Below are 19,849 nucleotides of genomic sequence, written 5' to 3'. Positions count from 1 at the left end.
CAGACGGAAATTGTGGGCCACAGCGGAGCCCGATGCGATCTGTTTGGTGCTAGACTCATTGGACCTAATGTAATGGCTTTAGGTGGTATATTACACGTAAAGTCTGTGCTGTAATCTGAGATACTAAATTGACAGATTCTTAAAGGTCCATCAATAGTCGATTGTCCCGCGATTAAGTGACGTATCGTTCTATTATTTTCTAATGTGTAAGTGCAATTTTCGATCAAATAAGTAACTTCTGCTGAAATTATTATCACTTATAGGTATATAGTTAAATAAATTTGTATAAATACAGTTTTAAACTATAGTTTATGTCAAAATGCACATACCTATTACGACACGTCTATTCTATACATATTAAAACCTCCTCGTTAGGTATAGGTCCATATCTGAACGCTTCAATCAAAACGTTATTCCCGTTTTATTTCCCAGTCTTCATTAAAAACCTAACGGTCCATGCACTCCGCGGGTAAACGCAAAAGAAGCAACAGATTACCATTTTTAATCCGTCTAGGGTTGCAAATGGCGATACATCTCATTGGCCGCTCCGCTATTCATTAGTATCGAGATATTAATCGACCCTGGGGGGTCACTTTATATCACGAAAAAGGATCGAACGAGAAGTGTCGTGCAATTGGCACGTTTAAAATGAAAATGAAAATGAAAATGAAAAATAGTTCATTGTTCAAAACAATTCAATACAATAAAATAGCCAGAGCCCCTGTGCTAGGTTAAAAACCTGTATTACTGGGTACTCCGCCCCACTACCAGCACGGGTTACAAAATGAACAATAATAAAATTAAACTAAAAAGACTCTAGATATACATACATACTCTTAAAATTTATAAATGAAGATGGCAATTTTTAATTTAAAAAACAACGTGATAGAGTCGTGGCTCGCACACCAGCGCTCCGAAACTTCATTATTTTTGCTATATAGAGTGACCCCCTTGGTGCGATTACTGAGCACATCGTTAATCACGACCGGTGTATCGATTCGAGTCGCTCATTACTATCGAGTCGGTAGTGGGAATTCGATACGGTTTGTGGATGTGTTGCGGAGCGTATTCTAGGATATTACTTGATCGTTCAATAAGTGATTGACTAAGCTATTTGGTATTGGATCAGCTGTTAACGAGGTATTATTGGTGCCGAAGACGACTTGTAGGTATTTTTTTTAATGTATGTTTTTTATTTTCCATGTCAGACAAGCACGTTATATTTATTATTTTAAATGTTTTTTTTTATTAAGTGCTATTTATACATTTATACGTGTATAAACCTTGCTGTCACCGTGATTTCAAGCAATCGATTGGAAGGCTCTAGATCCCTGGCACAAACACTCATAATTATAAAAGTTATGGTCATTAAAGAAAATAATAAAACTCGAACTCATTATCAAACACGTAGAGAGCATTTTAAATGTCACTAACCGCAATCAAATGTACGTATAAAGTTGTATCGTAATGGGAACGAAATGCGAATCATTTTGTAACAGAAATAGCCCTACTAAATATTATATGGATCAATAAACCATATTATGTTGACCTGTGAGTGTAATTAAATCTATACGTATACGCGGGCCAAATGTAAGAACCATGTTTTCTGAATTTTATTTCACCAACTTCCGTAATGGCAGCTTGGTGTCCATTTGGAGTAAATCTGCTGTTAGCATTTAAAAAAATATACTATGTCTTGGTCACGATTTGATATTATCCGTCAGAGGACTAAGGTAACCGACATAGCTGTCAAAATATGCAAGCTGAAGTGGGCTGGTCATATCTGCCGAAGAACCGATAACCGTTGGGGTAGAAGAGTTCTCCAGTGGAGACCACGAATAGGAAAACGCAGCGTGGGACGCCCTCCTGCCCGCTGGACTGACGACCTTAGGCGGGTAGCCGGTAGTGGATGGATGAGGAAGGCCGAGGACCGAGTGTTGTGGCGCTCCTTAAGAGAGGCCTATGATGTCCAGCAGTGGATGATAATTGGCTGATGATGATGATGATGATGTTTTGGTCTATAGTAATGAAATTTAAGTAAAAATCGGTTACGGTATTGTAACATTATTTTTAATACACGGTGTCCCCCACTGCCTCTAGCGTCCGACAACGTTAACTATCCTACATAAATAAGTGAAGACACAAAAAAAAGGAAAGGGCTGCAATTATATCATTCTACGTATTTTTATGCTGACGTTGTACGTCTTATTCTTGTTCATACATTTAGGGTTATCAGTTAAATTAAAAAATATTCTCCCATATTTTACCTATTGCAACTTACAGTGGTCGGTCTGTACCGTGTATTGATTGACTCGCTTCGGACTCAGTGAAACGGAAATTTGTTCCATAGCTGCATATATGAACTTGCACCCAACTGGACAGTCATCTAGAAGGTAGCTCTTATGACTAACAATATAAGCGTTACATTACACTGCAAATGTACGGTAGGTAGGAAGTCAATTACTTGGATTTTGTCGCTACTAATTAGAGTTAATGCCAGAATTAGAGTGGTTACTTCAGATGGAGTTACGAGCGGTCCCCTTAATAGAGAATCTCCGCTTGAGTGAAACTTATGTGGGTTACGGTCAGGTAATTCGAGCTTAATAAAGTTTTCTGGGTTATTTTTAAGAAATACTCAGATAAGGAAGAAACAAGGAATATTTCAAGATTACGATTAGGTACAATTTATTAATAGTTACTAAGTTATATCAAGATTAATCGAATCGTAAAAAAAAAATACAAAAAAATCGGTTTTTTATTTCACGGCTGCAAAAAATTTGCACATCTGGGAAGGTAGCCCAGGCAGTGTTGGCCCCTAACCGACTAATAACCCCTTCAGCTGTCTTCGAACCGAAGCCAATCCTTTCATAACGACTAGCGACTGTGACTAGCCCTGATACAACTCTATACCCTAATTTTTAATCCTGCGGAATTCTGACAGTTAGCAATATTTGACATGTCAGAGATTGCAAACCTTTTTTGGCTGGGTACATTTTTAATTTATTTTTTAGTATTTTTATCATCACACGCTAAGAAAGAAAATTTTCTATGCAAAGAAATAAATACTTTTGTTTCTTTGTATCCCGTCAGCGTAAGACTGACCTTCAAATTAAATTGGTTTCCTTCGAATATTCTAAGAAGGCACAGTCCCTTTCCGCGAATACTTTATGAACCAGGAACCTTTAGATTAATCTTCAAAGTAGGGTTCCCCGAGATCTGAAAGTGTGAATGGGAAAATGTGTTGGAAGATTAGTGGGAAGGAAAGAGATGGAGCAAATTGAATCCTTTTAGTGAAGCTTCATTGATGGAATGCTTGCTATATTGGACATTCCGCACGAGCACTTTGAACAAGCTTACTGAGCAGCAGAGTAATATATCGCGTTTGAATACATAATAAATGTTAATATTGGGGATATTATAAGAGTGAAGACCGAATGGCGTAGTGGTTAGTGACCCTCACTACTGAGCCGAAGGTCCCAGGTTCGATTCCCGGCCGGGGCAGACATTTCTTTAAACACAGATATTTTTGCTCTCGGGTCTTGGATGTGCCCGTAAAATGGCAATAGGCCCGCCCCCTATTACATTGGGACTAACATAACACTGACGAAAAGTGGGTGCAGCAATGCACCTCTGCCTACCGGGCAAGGGAGTACATTAGTACAAGGTTTGAGCGTTTGTTTTGTTTGTTTAAAATGATAAGAGTTTAAATTTTAAAAAATATATTTTTTTTAGTACTGACTTGGGCGGAGTAAGCAGGAAGATCTTACTGACTTGGGGGGTCACTCTCTAATTCGCAGTAGCCTATGAGTTAATCCACGGTGTCATATTTATATTGATAAGTACCAAGATGAGTTTATAAATTATACGCAAAAAGCCGCCATTTCGGATTGTTTTATTTTTTAAGTATACTTTTTTGTATTTCTATGTGTGTTTAATGGGAAAATATGGATGGAACGCATTTTCACCATTCAAAATTTACGACGCAAATAAATACCTAGTCGGACCAATCACGAGTCAGTAATTCATGTAAAATCAAAACAAAACAAGCGAGCATCGCGCGGGCGGAAACACTCGATCGTAAACATCGATCGCGGGAACTGAGCTCACATTCTCATGTCACAAACACGGTTGTGCGACCATCATGCGACCGTGAAACTGGATTCATTCCCACGAAGGTCTCAGAAACGTTTATAGCTGATAATAATAATAATAATACTGTCCTCTTTTTAGAAAAATGCGTTTGCGTTTTAAAAAGGCGTTTTTTTTTAGCGATTTGCACCAAAATCTAGAATCTAGAATAAGTTTGTAATCTCAATAATATTAAGAAACGTCAATGTATCAACATCAACTACCTACTAAACCTTTGCGTATGTGTGAGGTCTTAATCTTAATAGAAAATGACATTTTGAGATTTGTTTCATAACTCCAATAACACATGCTAGATAAATAAACTAAACCATACCGCGATGTAAAACGGAGACGACACCGCCATCTAGTGAAACTCATAATAAACAAAATTCTTATCTTAAACAAGGAGAATATACTCCCTGTGCGATAACCCGGGCACGATTTATCGACGAGCGTCGAGAATAGGGTACCTCGTTTTCTCGATCATGATTTTATGATTTGACGAGAATTTTGATTTAGAACTCCGGTTTATAGGTCAATGCCTTATAGAATGTGATTGAAATTTTGAAGGGAATGTGTGTATTGTCGTATTTGTCGTATTGTTTTTGAGGATATTAAAATTTCACTGTGCCAAAAAGGAGAGATCGTGTACATAAATGTATTTTTGGGTTTCTATGTTACTTGCAATCAATTTGTAAATTTTAGATTTTTATAATGAGCTTGTGATGATACACTGCCTCTCGTTAAGTTCCTTAGCCATTGCTAAAGTATTGTCATACTGTACAACTGAGAAATATTCCTTTCTGTTCCATATAACTAAAAAAAATTATCAGACAAATATTTCTAGAGGTAATACGGCTTTCATACTGTCAATATTACATTGAAATCATGGAAACTTTTTATCATATTTTTTTTTCAATTAAAATGCCTGTGAAATTTTAACCTCCATTACATATACCTACTTGATCAAAATTTAAAAGTAAATTATGGGTTCATAAACAATAAATAGGAGTAAACTAGAAGGAAAAGAGGATAATAATAGGTTTTCCTCGTAAATTTATTATCCCCGTATCTGTTGTCGGAGTACAATAAACCCTCCATTGTTGATTGTATATTTATTTGTATTGTTAGGACCTATAGCTATAAGTATAGTGGGGTTCAGTTGAATCGTTTATTTTTCTGTTTATTCACTATCTAGGTACATAGGGTAAACTACCCAATTATTGACACTTTAAGACGAGTTGTCTGCAAAACTGGCCATAAATACGCATAAAATATTAGTATTGTGGTATTTTTTTCTGTAGCGGTTTCAGGTGTATATTCAACAAAAAAAAACACGCACTCACGCCTTGTACTAATGTACTCCCTTGCGGGGTAGGCAGAGGTGCATTGCTGCACCCACTTTTCGCCAGAGTATATTCATTTATAATATTTTTGAAAAAACAATGACCCTATAGTCTTAGTTTTTTATTATCAGCTATAAATTTGAAAGAACCCCTATTTCCCAATTATTGACACGCGTTTTCCAATTTATGACACCTCCTGTACCAATTATTGACATGCTTGATATTAGGTAATAAAAACCGTTTTTAACAGGAATTAAACCTTTGGGAGGGTACCATGGGTCCGGTTCTCTATTTGGTATATCACGGTGATATATTGAAACACCATAAGTGTCACATAACATTAGTCGTCAGCTAGTTATCTGACATACCATATGTACTGCATCTAATACTGATGCTAGCAGACTAGTCCCACTGAGTTAGGCTGCTTCGTCTCATGATCTCCTGGGCATTTCTCAAAGGTTCCAGCCAGTGCGTCCTACTGCTGATGCCATATGGTTCAGAAACGTGGTCACGGCTGGGCTAACAGGTCCACTGATATAAAGTCGTAATGCGGACTGAAATGGGGTAATCAATCCATCAGAGAACCAATGTGAGATGCCAATAGGCCAGCCACCCAAGAAGAAAGACAGTTGGAGTAATCGAGTTCTCGAGTGGAGGTAACGAACAGGCAAGCGTGAAATAGCACGCCTTTTGGCCATCAGGACCAAGGCTGATCTTAGACATGTACCTGGTAAGTAGCTGCTGGAAGAGAAAGACCAAAGAAAAAGTGTGGTGTAGCTTTGTCACATCTGTATTGATGAAGACATCATGAATCATGAATATGCCTCTGATATCTCCAGTTTATGCTCGCAGAACTACACGTAGCATCCTTGTGGGTTGGCCTGTAGATAAACATGTTCAAGACTAAGGTAATGTCCAGTGTCCCAATCGAAACGAACGATACCGCTGGATATCATTCAATTTTGTGAATCTTAACACCTATCTTGATCATTGTTTACCCGCCGGGTCAGAATCCCAGTTTTAATAGATTACGAGGTGGATTCAGCTGGGTGGGAAGTGTGCAGGACACTTTTGGACAGGCAAAATGATGACAGGTGGACGTAGAGCAGTCGGCAGGCCACCTGCCACTGATAGTCAGACGACTTCGTATAGGTTGCAGGAAGGCAGTGAGAAGTGAAGCAGGAAAAGTTATTTTTTGAGTGTCATAGTATAGTAAGCTCCCATAAAAATATTTATCGTTTATGAGACTAATTATTGACACTTTGCATATATATAGACATGTCAATAATAGGGAAATAGATTACTGACACTATGTCGATAATTGGATTTCACTGTATTGACACTGTGTCATGAATTGGAAATTCGTGTGGGATAAATGATTAAATAGTGTTAACATGATCATTATAGGATATACTACCGGAAAAAGCAAAAATATTAACATGAAAACAAAAAACATTCTTTCCAATTATTGACCCAATATGTCAATATTAGGAAAATATACCGAAAGTGCTACCTATAATTGACACCACCTAAATTCGAAGTTATAACCGAAAATAAGTGGTTTTTGAGGTAAGAAATGGAAAAGGAATTTTGTTCACTTTTCAGTCCAAATAAGTAATTTATAATTTTTTAAAAGAAATACTAGCAAATTTCTTCTTAAAGTAGCCACTGTCCTTTGCAAAAAGCGATCCAAGATGGCGGAATTTTAAGAAGCAACGGAGAGGCACGAATTGTCTATGTTTTATTGGTCAGCCATTGCTGTAAAAAGGACTGCCGAGTGTTACCATTACAGAATAACTATTACTGCTGCATTATAAGATAAATATCACTAAATAGAACGAAGCGTTGTCTTGTTTTCTTTAATTATTCCGCGCTGTGTCAATAAATGGAGGGGTGTCAACAATAGGGTAGTTTACCCTAGGTATGATTATTTAAAATGTGTATTTTTACTTTTGGACCAAAATATGTTTTTAAAATTATGTTATATTTTATCATAATATTGGTGCTAAGAAAAAGAACTATAAATGTTATGATTAATAATATTATTATAACTACATACAATACATGTCACCCAAGCACTTAAGATGTTAAACTTTGGCACAGCCCTAATTAACATAACGCAATTATAACAACTTCTAAAGCCTCGAATCCCCGAATCAGAATTGTTGGCAAAGTCAAACAGATATTCGTTATAACGAATAGGGCGGCTATTCTGACAACTAAAGTCAAGTCTAACTATGCTTAAGCCGTCTGGATACCGGGCCGGAACTTAGCACTGACATCTGCCTATCAAGGAAAAGTAATACGTTTCAACTACGAAATTAGGTTAAATTCTTAAAGGCTAAATATGTAGAGGTAGTTAGTGTCTTGAGGCTTAATAGGAATAAGTGGCATTGACTATAATGCAGCAAAATTAAAGTAGTATTTACTGCACTACTAGGTTTTACTGCACGATTCGTCTATGAATTTCAAAAAGTCGCAGAACAAAAGTAAGTAAGAGTTAGAGTAAGTTGAGTTGAGTTGAGTTACTATATAATATACCACTATAACAACAACACCGAGTATAGAAGATAGATAATGCTAACAATATTTAGTCCCCTATTAATAATTATAATGCTTTGCAGTAATCTAAGAAAGATTCTCATGGATTTAGTTAGTTATTATTATTATTAATGTTAATGTTATTTAATCAAAAATATGGGTTATGACCTGGAATAAATAAATTTATTATTATTAGGTACTTCCTACTTAAACCTACAGTTGTTACTGTGCTCCTTTTTGGTAGATAAGCATGAGTAAGTTGTCCACACATTTTATAATAAAGAGATAGAAATAAAGAGATTAATAACAAAAAATAACAATTTCACAAACAAAGAAAAGAAATTAAACAGTTCAATTGGCGGCCTTATTGCTAAAACGTAATCTCTTCCAGCCATCCACATATATAGGTAATAAAGGAAAGAAAAGCTTAAATTTTACTCCTAAAAATGTTATCCCCACAGTTTTTAACCTTGAATAAAGAATGGCATACACCGATGTTACACCCACAACAGCGCACGTAATAAAAAAGCGCCTAAAAAGCGGAATACAACATTGCACGTTTCAGGCTGCAGGAAAAGCCTTGTTTGGCTTATAAACTCTTGGCACAGCACTCGGTATCATTTCAGCACTGCAGCGCTGAAATACTAACAAAATAAATTTCTATTATACGAGCTACCTGCCCCCGTTTCGTTTTGATTGCATTCTGTAAACCGGGCCCGGCGAGAGGTTTTAGTTTATGTTAAGTTTGTGAGCCAATGTGAGTACACAACGAAAGTTTAAACTTCACATTTATGAGATAAACAAATTTTACACATAACATAAAGTGCAATACTTATAGAAAGTTTACACCTTTTAAAAGATACAACGACGATTTATTTTGAGTTCTTAGATACTAATAAATACTTTTCAATTAATGAATTGAAGTAGGTACCTAGTTACTTTTTTAACACATTTTTAATTAATGCATATAAATTAATGTTAAAACGTCTGCAAGTACTTACATACAAACAAAATTTAAGAAAATCTTGTCGTTAATAAAAAAAAAATGTGGTAAATTGTGACCTAGTTTCAGCCCTCCGTTTCCTTTCAAAGCATCTTGCCCGTTACTTCAATAGCACTCATTTAAAATTCAATTACACAAAATAACAATTTCTTTCAGCAAAAGCTCTAACTAGAAGAAAAATACTTCACTGCCATTAGTTGGCAGATTTTTGCCTTGGAAAAGGAGGATGTTAAAAATCGTTTCTGCATTGTAAAATTACCTTTTTAACTGACGTCTCCCTTGACTTTTTCAAAAGATGTGGGCGAAGAATTTTAATGAGTTTGGTTTAAATGCAAATATTTTTTTTATTTACCTGTATATAAAATTATCTTGCCACGATGTTTAATTTATACAGAAACTTAACAGAAACTTCAAGACGATCTAACCTTTTCCTATATATTACCTATATTGTTTGGTGACGATACATAAGTTTAGTGAATTACAATAATATTATGTCATTCTCTTATAAAAATACATCCTACACCAAAGTCGTCAATCAAAATATGAATTTTCGGAAAAATTTCATACCCACCCTTCTATCCCACCAAAAATAAACAAATAAAGCACATCCCAGCCGCTAAGCCCACTGCTTACAACTGACACTTGGACACATCCCGCTATGTATAATTATAATTGCTAACCAGCCTATTGTCTAGTAATCTAATAGCTCTTGCCTTCGTCACTCACTGTCCAATGCTCAGCACGGGATACAATGATACAATACACTATAGCTAGTACCTATAATATTATGTATATCTGAGCCTATACCTACATATAACGAGATGAGAAATTAGTGCTGCTGGGATCTGAATCTTATGTCTCATGAGATAAGGCTAGAAGGTAAGTTTGTGACGCTCGGCTTGACTATACCGAGAAATAGATATCTACAACAAGATGTTTACTGACGTAGGACAGGCGTTGCTCAATAATGTCTTAGTTGAGATAGTTATGTTCGATTTGTTTTTTGTAACAGTTTATTTTATTTTGATATACATGCGCTTCTATTGTTTTATTTCTAGCCATGAGGAACAGGACAAAAAAATATCAATACAAGTGTGGTAGTAACTCCGTCATGTTATATAAAAATGTATGTTTTATAATGTGTCTTTTATAATTAATTGTATGATCTAAAAGTTTTTAGAATTCGTGCTTTTCAAAAAAAAATACGACTATAGCAAACCAGTCAGATTAAGTTGCGTGACCATTAGAAGGAGAATAGTAGCCAAATAATTATATTGTCTCAAGCAAACCTACCAGGGTAACATGACTAGCAGATTGTGAGCTTAAACAAGAAGTGGTCGGGGTCTCAAATACTTAACTCAAGTTCATACATCACACAATATGTCTATTAAGACCTTCGGTTACCTCAAGAGGTCAATTATGTAATTTAGTGGCCATTTAATAGAGATCTTATTTTAAATGTAAGTATATAAATTAATTATGGTGTTTTCCACATTACTTAGCAATATGGAAATAATATATTTATGAGTTACTAGCTGTTCCCGCGCGCTTCGCTTCGCCTTAAAAAGTTTTCCCGTGGGAATGCCTGGATAAAAAGTTGCCTATGTTCTTTCCCAGGGTCTAGAATGTATTAATATATATACCAAATTTCATTCAAATCCGTTCAGTAGTTTTGGCGTGAAAGAGTATCAGACAGACAGACACAGTTACTTCCGCATTTATAATATTAGTTAGGATGAAACAGATTTGAGACAGTAAGTATGTTGTTACAATTAGGTGCCTGCATTTATACAATATACAACACTAAATTTGAAAACATCAAAAGAAAGAGGCCCATAACATATGACGAAAAGGCGAGGCAGGCAAATCCTAACTATCCTAACTAATATTATAAATGCGAAAGTAACTGTGTCTGTCTGTTTGTCTGTTACTATTTCACGCCAAAACAACTGAACGGATTTGAATTAAATTTAGTATACATATGGTCTAGACCCTGAGAAAGAACATAGGCTACTTTTTATCCTGGAATTCCCACGGGAAAACTTTCTAAGAGCTAGTCTAAAGTAAAGCTCTTTACTGGAACCACTATTTTCCTATTAATTTCCTCTTATTGTGTGCACACTTCACTAACAGCCTGAACCTTTGATTAACGTAGTCTAATTATTATTATGAATACTTGCTTTCCCCGTTGCTCCATTTAGTCTCTAAAGGTTTAATAGCGGAAATAGTGGTTTAAATATTACACCTAAATGAAAATCATCAACATTCTTAATCTTCTTCTTCATTCCCTCTACTCCTCCGAGGAGTCAGGGGCTGACACCAGGCGCTTCCATCTTTCTCAACATTCCTAATGACAAACCTAAAATCAGTAATAAAATTGTAAACCCTATAGATAAGTAATTATTACACCATTTTCATTGAACTCAGTGTTACATTACCGTTATTTGAGTCAAGAAAATACCCTACATCCACTCATTGAATGAAAAGCGATTTAATCTGACCCTATGGCCTTAATGACAGTCTTGAAACTTGGTGTAAATTATAGTTTCTATTCTTTCAGAGGGAAAAGGGCCATCCATTATTGCCTCGACAGGTGTAAGTGTGTGAGAGCCTGTATTATAGCCTCGCCTCTTATCGTGCTATTTGATAATGATAAATTAATAACTGGTATTCAACGCCTATTTTATTTACATTCGATATGAATAGTTTTTTTGTAATGTTTTTACAGGATCAAGGTGGTCTATCGGCATCGTTGGCAACGCTGTACGGATGCATCGGATTCAGTATTCGTTTTATAAAAAATCACACAAGTGCGTCCACTTTATTGGCACTGCCAATGCCGATTCTCCATATATTTATACCGATCTGTTTGGACCGATACGTACGATACGTTAAGATTTTTTTTGTGACCAAGCCAAAGCCAAATGATCTAGTCGATAGCGCATTAGACACGAAACTCAGATGGACATAGACTAGACAGGGTTCGAAGCCGCACCCTGAAGCATTCATCAGCGGTATATCTCAACCACTCCACATAAAGAGCCACTTGAGACCGTCACTGGGCAACTTCAGGCGATGGTGAATAAGTGAGTGTTATCTCAGCACTGTTCGGTGAATTTAATTTATTATTCCGAGAGACTTGGCCAAAAATCTAAAAACCAATAAAATATTTACTTGCGGTAGATATTTTTGTATCGAAAAAAGTGATTAGATTCACTAGCTGACACATTATTATTCCGCTTACTGTACCCTTTGTATCGATCTGTATAATAATATGATTTAGTAATGGGAATAGGTACCAAAAAGCATTGTAGATTTATTTCAGTGTATCGTGTTATGAGGTTTCATTTGGGAAAGCAATATTTTACGCTACAAACTTCGAAGATTGCTGAAGTTGAATATGGGCCGAGTTGAAATGAACTATTATTATAATATTGGAAGCCAAACCCAATGTGTTCCGTTCACGCTCTAGACAGGTTGAATACAATAGCTATAGAGGTATTGAATTTTGTCTGATTTTCTACGAATATTATTCTCTACGTTGGATTGAAAGCCATGTACTCATAGGTATTCTGTATTTGATAAGCTCACTGACTATCATCACTACGAGATGATAAATTCTAGCAAAATATTTTATGTATAATACCGTAACAGACCTGTCAAATAAACGTTATAATGTTTATTTTCTGTTCTTGATTATCGTACGAAAAACTCACGTGCTATGGCCCACCTCAGAGGTTAAATGTGGATAAAACTTGCTATGAAAGATATAAAGTAAAATGAACATACACTCAACGAGTAATAAAATACTGCCCGTGATAAATGGAAGATCAATGGCAACTGGAACTTATTCATTGCTCGTGAGTGTATTACTTTAGTCAGACTTCAATTCAAATCGGTTTTCATAATACCTATTTACTTGCTTAAAAAAAGGGAACCATCCGCATTGAAGAAGGCTGCACTTTTAGCCGAAGAAAATTAATTCATAATAAGTATCCCCATTCATTATTTGGGGTTAAATTCACAACCCTGTTCACTCAACCGTATCCTTTCATCCTGCCGCCCGCATCACACTTTGCACTGAGATACGATTGCACTCGATACATCGGTAACCTGATTCGATTCGGCAACATCTCGATTATTTCCCACGAGAATCGAGCCGGTGTCATTGGATCATTGACTTAGCATTCGAAGACTTAGGCAACTGAGTCTTGAGGCTCAAATCTGAACCTTAGGTTGATTGAATTAGGAGCTGTGTGTGGTCCAAAGTGTCGCTTGAAAAGTCTGTCAGTTTGCAGCCCGGACGTCCGCGATTAGGTTACGCGTAACCTATGCAAACTTATTGGTACAGTCTGGTTCATGTATACAGGGTGTTGCAAAACGGGTATACTAAGCCGAAACCATCATGTGCAGCATGTTATATCTAAGCCCGAAACTGAAATCAGAACTTCAAACTTCTTCATTTTTTGTAGAAACTTAGTGTGTCACGTGACTTTTTACTATGGAGAATAAATGTTTTTTTTTGCAAATTCTGATTTTAGTTTCGGGCTTAGATATAACATGCTGCACATGCTGATTGCGGCTTACTATACCGTTTTTGCAACACCCTGTAGATTCATACATACCTACATAATATGCTCCCGACTGTAATTCCGGAAGGGGTAGTCAGTTTTGTACTCACGTGATAAGTCACAAACCGTATCGTCGATTTTAAATGTGTACAAAAAACTTGAGTCTAAAGTTTGCGATACAGTTTATATAAATAAAGTATTATCAAAAAAGGGTAGATTTTTTTATAATATTTATTATTATTTAAATGTAGTCATGTATTAATAAGTTAAATAATATATCAGCTGACGAAAATTACTATATATTAGTTATCGAGGCAATGTTCAACTTTGATATAAAAGATAGTAAGTACTTATTCAAATTTTATTCAAGCTTACTACGTTATACTTATTTATAAATTTAAACGTACCGTATAATATTTCAATATCATAATACTCCAAGTGAGACCAATTAAACCTCGAAAACATCGCGCTCGTATACAATATTAATAAGATCAACTTATGCGGGAGAATAGGTCTCCCATTTTGTAATTACACCGGTTTTCCATTACCAGCCCGGCCACATACGTCTAGATGAATGTAGGTACGAGCTATTTACATATACCTACCACAAATTGATTGCATAAACTTAGGTATAACCTTTAAATTTGAATACGAATGGCACGAATCTGTAATCCAAGATAGCAGGATAATAATGATTGCAGAAAAAATAGAAATTTAACTCACCATCAAGAAATTCCGATCATGCTTTCACGAGAGTCAAGAACACACACCACATGTTTACAGAGAAACGCAAAAAAAACACTTAACTGTAATCCGATTCACTTATTTACAGGGGACACTCACTCAGAACAATCTTACACTGACACTACAACTATCGTATACACTTGCGGCTGCAAAAAAATCGAACGCAAAAATCTAATTCGAAATCTAGCATCGATCACCTGACCGTCATGGTAAATTTAGATTTGTATGTACAGGCTGATTAAATTATCGGCATGATTTTCGGTGCAGGGCGCGGCCGTGGCGAGGGGCGGCAGGGTCGCCGCGTCACTGGCCCGCCGTGCCGCGGGGGCGCCACTGCGCATGCCTGGCCGCGCAGCCTCGCCGAAAAGAGATGAAAATTCTCGGCGATTGTCGGCCTCACGACGGACGCCGAGCTGCGACGAAAATTCTCAGCTGTGACGTGAGCCTCGTTAACGGTTTAGGACGCGGGTGGCAATAAGTTCCGATTAATATTGGGATCTTTGACGGAGTGATCGGTTTGTTGGCTTAGCGGAGTCGTAAATGGAGCCGTATGAATGGGAGTGCCGGTTCGACGGAAAGTTTTTATATGAAAACGATTCGTAACTTATATTTGATGGAAATAAATAAAACGTTATGTTGATATACTTATTATACAAGTTCAGTAATTATAAACCTAAATTGTTTTAGCATTTTAAATAACCTGCTTACTTATTTCTTGATTTATACCTCAACATTTCTTAGGAACAGCTCCGACAATTAAAAAACTGGAGGTCCTCCGTCAAGTCCGCCGACGAATTAATAACATCCTTACAGCGTTTAATTTTCCCTCACTCAACCCGCACTACAGGACAGACCCTTTTCCCTAAATTTTCGCTGTAATTTACCACACCCTTGTCTTACTCAGCGCGATACGACGGAGCAATAGATGTTGACTCCGGTTTGAGATTTTTAGCCTCACATCGGGAAAACATCACCCTGTACACACGTGCTGTCGACCTCATCGAGCCAGCGGGTGATTTACTGAAACAAACAGCGCATAATTTGTAGGACATCGGATTGTGTATATGTGTGTATGTGTGTGTTTGTGTGTGTCTTGCACGCAATAAGGCATTTAGTAGCATTATTGTTGCTTTTACGTTTGTACGCAAAAATGGCTGTAATGTGATTTGCATGTTTTTGTATGCGTAGTGTTAATGTAATGCGTTATTACGGAATAAGAATTTGATATTAGACCTTAGTACACAAAAACATGTACCATGAGTTCTTTGGAATTAAAGTACAGTTGAAAATAAAGAAATAGTTTTAAAACCTTTCGTTAAATCTGCATATAAATGTCCAAACAGACAACGGTTTTACGAGCGTCACAAAAAGATTCAATCAATTGTACGAAACAAAAAGGAAGTATATACCTATAATTTATATACAAACATGTACCTACACCGAAGAATTGAGGTTAAATATAAGTTTACATAAGGCTATCCGATACTCTTCCCAGGGTCCTATAAATATAGAATCCTATAAATAGATCGTAATATCGCAGCTTCTCTCTGGATGACTCTGAATAAACTATGAACTCGTGTGCGTTTCATCGGAACGACGACATTGACTCTTTCGTATGTAAACTAAACATTTTACACTTCATTAAAGTATCTCCAACTTTTCTCACCTTTCGTGATGAGGTTCACATTACGCTCTTCGAGTGACGCATCAGTTGTAGGTCTATCACGACAGTATTTTTTATTCAAAAGGTTATTCGATTGGTGGTTTACTACAATTCGTATGACATCTTGATCGGTAACGTTTGAAAAATAAAATTAATCCACCTACCCAATAACTTATCGAGATGTAACGACTGACTTTCCATTCCTTTCATGACGACGGTGACAAACCCTAGTCTAGCTCTAGTATTTGTCACGGATAAGGTCCTCTGTCAAAATATGTAAATACCAGAGAACAAAATTATATTGTATTGAAATTCAACGTAGCATCTACCTTAACACTAACATGTTGTATTTCTTAAGCCTTTTGTTTATAAAGCTATTACGTAAGCGATAGTGCTGTCCCGCACTATCAATTTTCGAATGTCCTTAGAGTGACAAAGGCATAACATTTTATAGCTAAGAAAGTGTTATGAAGCTTTACGATATTACAAGACCGTGAAGGTTTTCCCAGACTTCGGATAAAACTAGCAGGTTATTATAATATTTTATTTAAGCGGGATCTACCGCAGCAGATGTAAAAATAAATAAGGTAAGTAGGTACTTTGAGGAAATCTATGCTAAATCGATTTTGAAATATTATCACATGCGTGCTAAAGCTTGTTTGTAACTGTGTGTTGTGTTTATACAGGCTGTTGCAAAAAGGGTATAGGCCCATTACCAACTAAGCCGAAATTATGTGATTCAGGAGGTTATTCTAAAAAAAAATTGTTCTACAACTTTGGAAAATACGCGAACTTTTATAACATCCCCTACAATGCTCGCCTTAGGGCTGATTTTTCAATGGCCAGATAAGTGTTATCTGAAGAATAAAATTGTTGCTGTTTTTGTCTAATACAAACATTTAGATGTGACAGCAACAATTTTATTCCTCAGATAACACTTATCTGACTATTGAAAAATCAGCCCTTAATTTAGAACTGACCTTGGCTCGTCAGTTTAAAAAGGTGTTGGTAGTTTTATAATAATTATAGACCTTTGTCAAAAGATACATCGATACCCATATTTAAGCCCTTAAATATTATTTTTACTCGGTGTATTCAGTAAATAATAATGTTCTACTTGCTTATACAGATGTCCCATTCAGGTATTTTAAGATTAAGCATGAAGTACAAAGACTCAAACACAAAGATTATCTAAACAATTGATGAACTAAAGAACGGAAATCGAAAACAACAGTTCCTTCCATTATTAAAATCACAGTCTCAGAGGAATATCGGGATCTCCTGATTAAAGTCAAAGAAATCCGATTTCATTGTTTTAAACTTTAAAGGATTGTCGCTTTAGAGTTAATTGATTTTTGTTTCCGTGATTACAATAAAACTTTGAATTTGAAAGGTGAATGTTCATTCAACGTTTTCAGAAAGGGGTTTCTTTGAAGTTGTTTTCCAATAGCTATAAGATTGATTTATAAGCTTACAAAACGTTAAGAATTTTATTGTTATATTCCAGTACAAGCTTATGAATTAACGGCAAAACTTTTAAGAAAAACACCTTATTTTACTAATTAATAAAAGAATATAAACATATTGTCACTACTTAAATTTATGAACCTAATAAACAAAAAACATAAACTTTCCTTAATTTTCTGAGTCACAAAACACAAGTAACACTTTAAATAAAAACCATAGGCGCGCGTATGGAAAATAATCATTACAAAACTAAAAACTAGGGAGCTAAAGAGGCTGGTACACTACCTAACCTGCCTTTCTAAAGTGTACTTAAGTAAATCGTTAATTTACTCTTAGGTTGTTGACCTCATTTCTAAAGCTGCGTTCGATTCGCACTCTCCACCACAAAGCTCTGAGTCTGCTATACATAATATTATTATATACAATGTACTAAATATAGGTAGCATGGTAAATACAGCTTATAACTACCTATGTGAATACATTTAGTCTATCATTTGCCTATTTGCAAGGGAGCAAATTAACACAAGATAACTAAATTATTAATTACATCTAATAACTGAATGAAATTGAATAATTTCAGACATGAATTCGTTTTAGAACAGTCTGCATTTGACGCTAATAATAAAGAATATTTCATCTATCAATCTGTCATCGATACGCCAAGAATATTTAACACAGAGATGAAGAAGCAGACATACCAACTCTCTTAACTGGTGTCAGCTCTAGGATATACTAGAATGAGTGTTTCGGGTGTCGTCTCACGGAATGCTTTGTTTGTGTTCAGGGAATGCCTGCTGACATGCGCCAGGTTCATAATTTGATGCCTTTGGAGGCTAAGCAGGCAGCTCGGTTAGCTAAGGCTGTTTACCTTGTATCGTATGACGTCACTTTGTGGCGAAAACCGTCCCGAATCTAGGTCTAGGTAACACGATTTAACGTGAACTGTTGTTGTAATTTGCGGAATCTAGAGTGAAAAATTATAGGTGGATGCAGAAAATAAAATGATTCTTCCCGAATTACGTATCAACAATATCCTATGAACATAAATAAATAAACATATCATATATTTTATATATCCGGAGAAGTCAGCTACCGGCAACTAAACTGTGTCTAACCTAATCCTTTCAGAAAAGTAGGAAGAAGAAGCAACATTATATTTTAATGAAATGTCTTATGACGCGTTTGGTTTTTATTTTATAAATTTAATATGGTACGCAAATTATGTAAGTACATATATGTATGTACGTATACAATACATAATATTCAACGTTATGAACCGTTATGTTGTTTGCCTGTTATGTGTAAAATTAAGTATCTACCTATAAGTTTAGTCATATAAGTTCTTTTATTTGTTGTTTGCTGTGTGTATTTTTGGTGTGTGGTGCTGGTCACCGAATAAATATTTTTTATCTTTTATCTTTAAATCTTACCTACATTTGACAGAATATGGCCTCTGAACTACTAATACAAATAGAGCTAACGTAGAGTATATTTGTAGAACGCAACCCCGCTAGCTCTGCGTGAAACTAAACGCGGTAGGTCGAGCTCGCGCCCCGCAATGCTTTATGCACAAACATTAAATACTGATTCAGATTTTAGTGCACGCCAGTTCATTCTTTAAGGTTAAGTGGCGCGTTTTGTTTCATGTGTGGTTTCTGTATAACATTATTAATTATTTTAATTTTTTTTGTATTGGTAGTTAGGTTTACATGGCGGTATTTTATAAGTGATTGATTGATTGAGGCTGGTGTTATTTCGCTCATTATTATATATAAGACATATTTTATGTTGTAGTAAGTATCTCCCTTTTTATAAAACCTATTTAGTCTAAGTGTTATAAATTTAAATATATATACGTACCTATATCAGCAATCTGTAAATATTATTAGAAGAACGTTTTATACAGTCATATAAATACCTAAATAAACGCTCATACGTAGTCCTAGAAACACCCACTGAAATTATGTAAGTCGAATGGCTATTTCAATTATTCGTTCATTAAGGGTATTATTGTTGTTTTTTCATATTAATATAGTTTATATCGATAACTTTGGGTTTTGATTATTATTTGCCATGAGTTTACTTTTAGCTGAAATATATTTTATAATATGTTAATCTTCATAAAAATATCATCATCATCAGCCAATAATCATCCACTGCTAGACATAGGCCTCTCCCAAGGAGCGCCACAACACTCGGTCCTCAGCCTTCCTCATCCAACCACTGCCCGCCACCCGCCTAAGGTCGTCAGTCCAGCGGGCAGGAGGGCGTCCCACGCTGCGTTTGCCTGTTCGTGGTCTCCACTCGAGAACTCGGCATCTAATTTTATCTTTAAGTATATAAAGATAAAATTAGGTGCCTTTATCTGTTCAAACAAGATCATTGG

The 19,849-nt window shown here is 35.8% G+C and overlaps 1 protein-coding gene across 1 annotated transcript in view; it reads right to left on the bottom strand.

The window, feature by feature from the left end:
• Positions 1-14,628, bottom strand: part of LOC105381622 (neuroligin-4, Y-linked) — a 63,302-nt gene extending 48,674 nt beyond the window's left edge. The window contains exon 1 of the mRNA XM_048625849.1: positions 14,313-14,628. The gene's annotated coding sequence lies outside the window, so the exon portion shown is untranslated. The remainder of the gene's footprint in view (positions 1-14,312) is intronic.
• Positions 14,629-19,849: the final 5,221 nt, after the last annotated feature.

This window comes from Plutella xylostella, chromosome 15, assembly GCF_932276165.1.
Source record: "Plutella xylostella chromosome 15, ilPluXylo3.1, whole genome shotgun sequence".
NCBI lineage: Eukaryota > Metazoa > Arthropoda > Insecta > Lepidoptera > Plutellidae > Plutella > Plutella xylostella.
The sequence above is the reverse complement of the archived record's forward strand: the minus strand, read 5'-3'. Positions and strand labels throughout refer to the sequence as shown.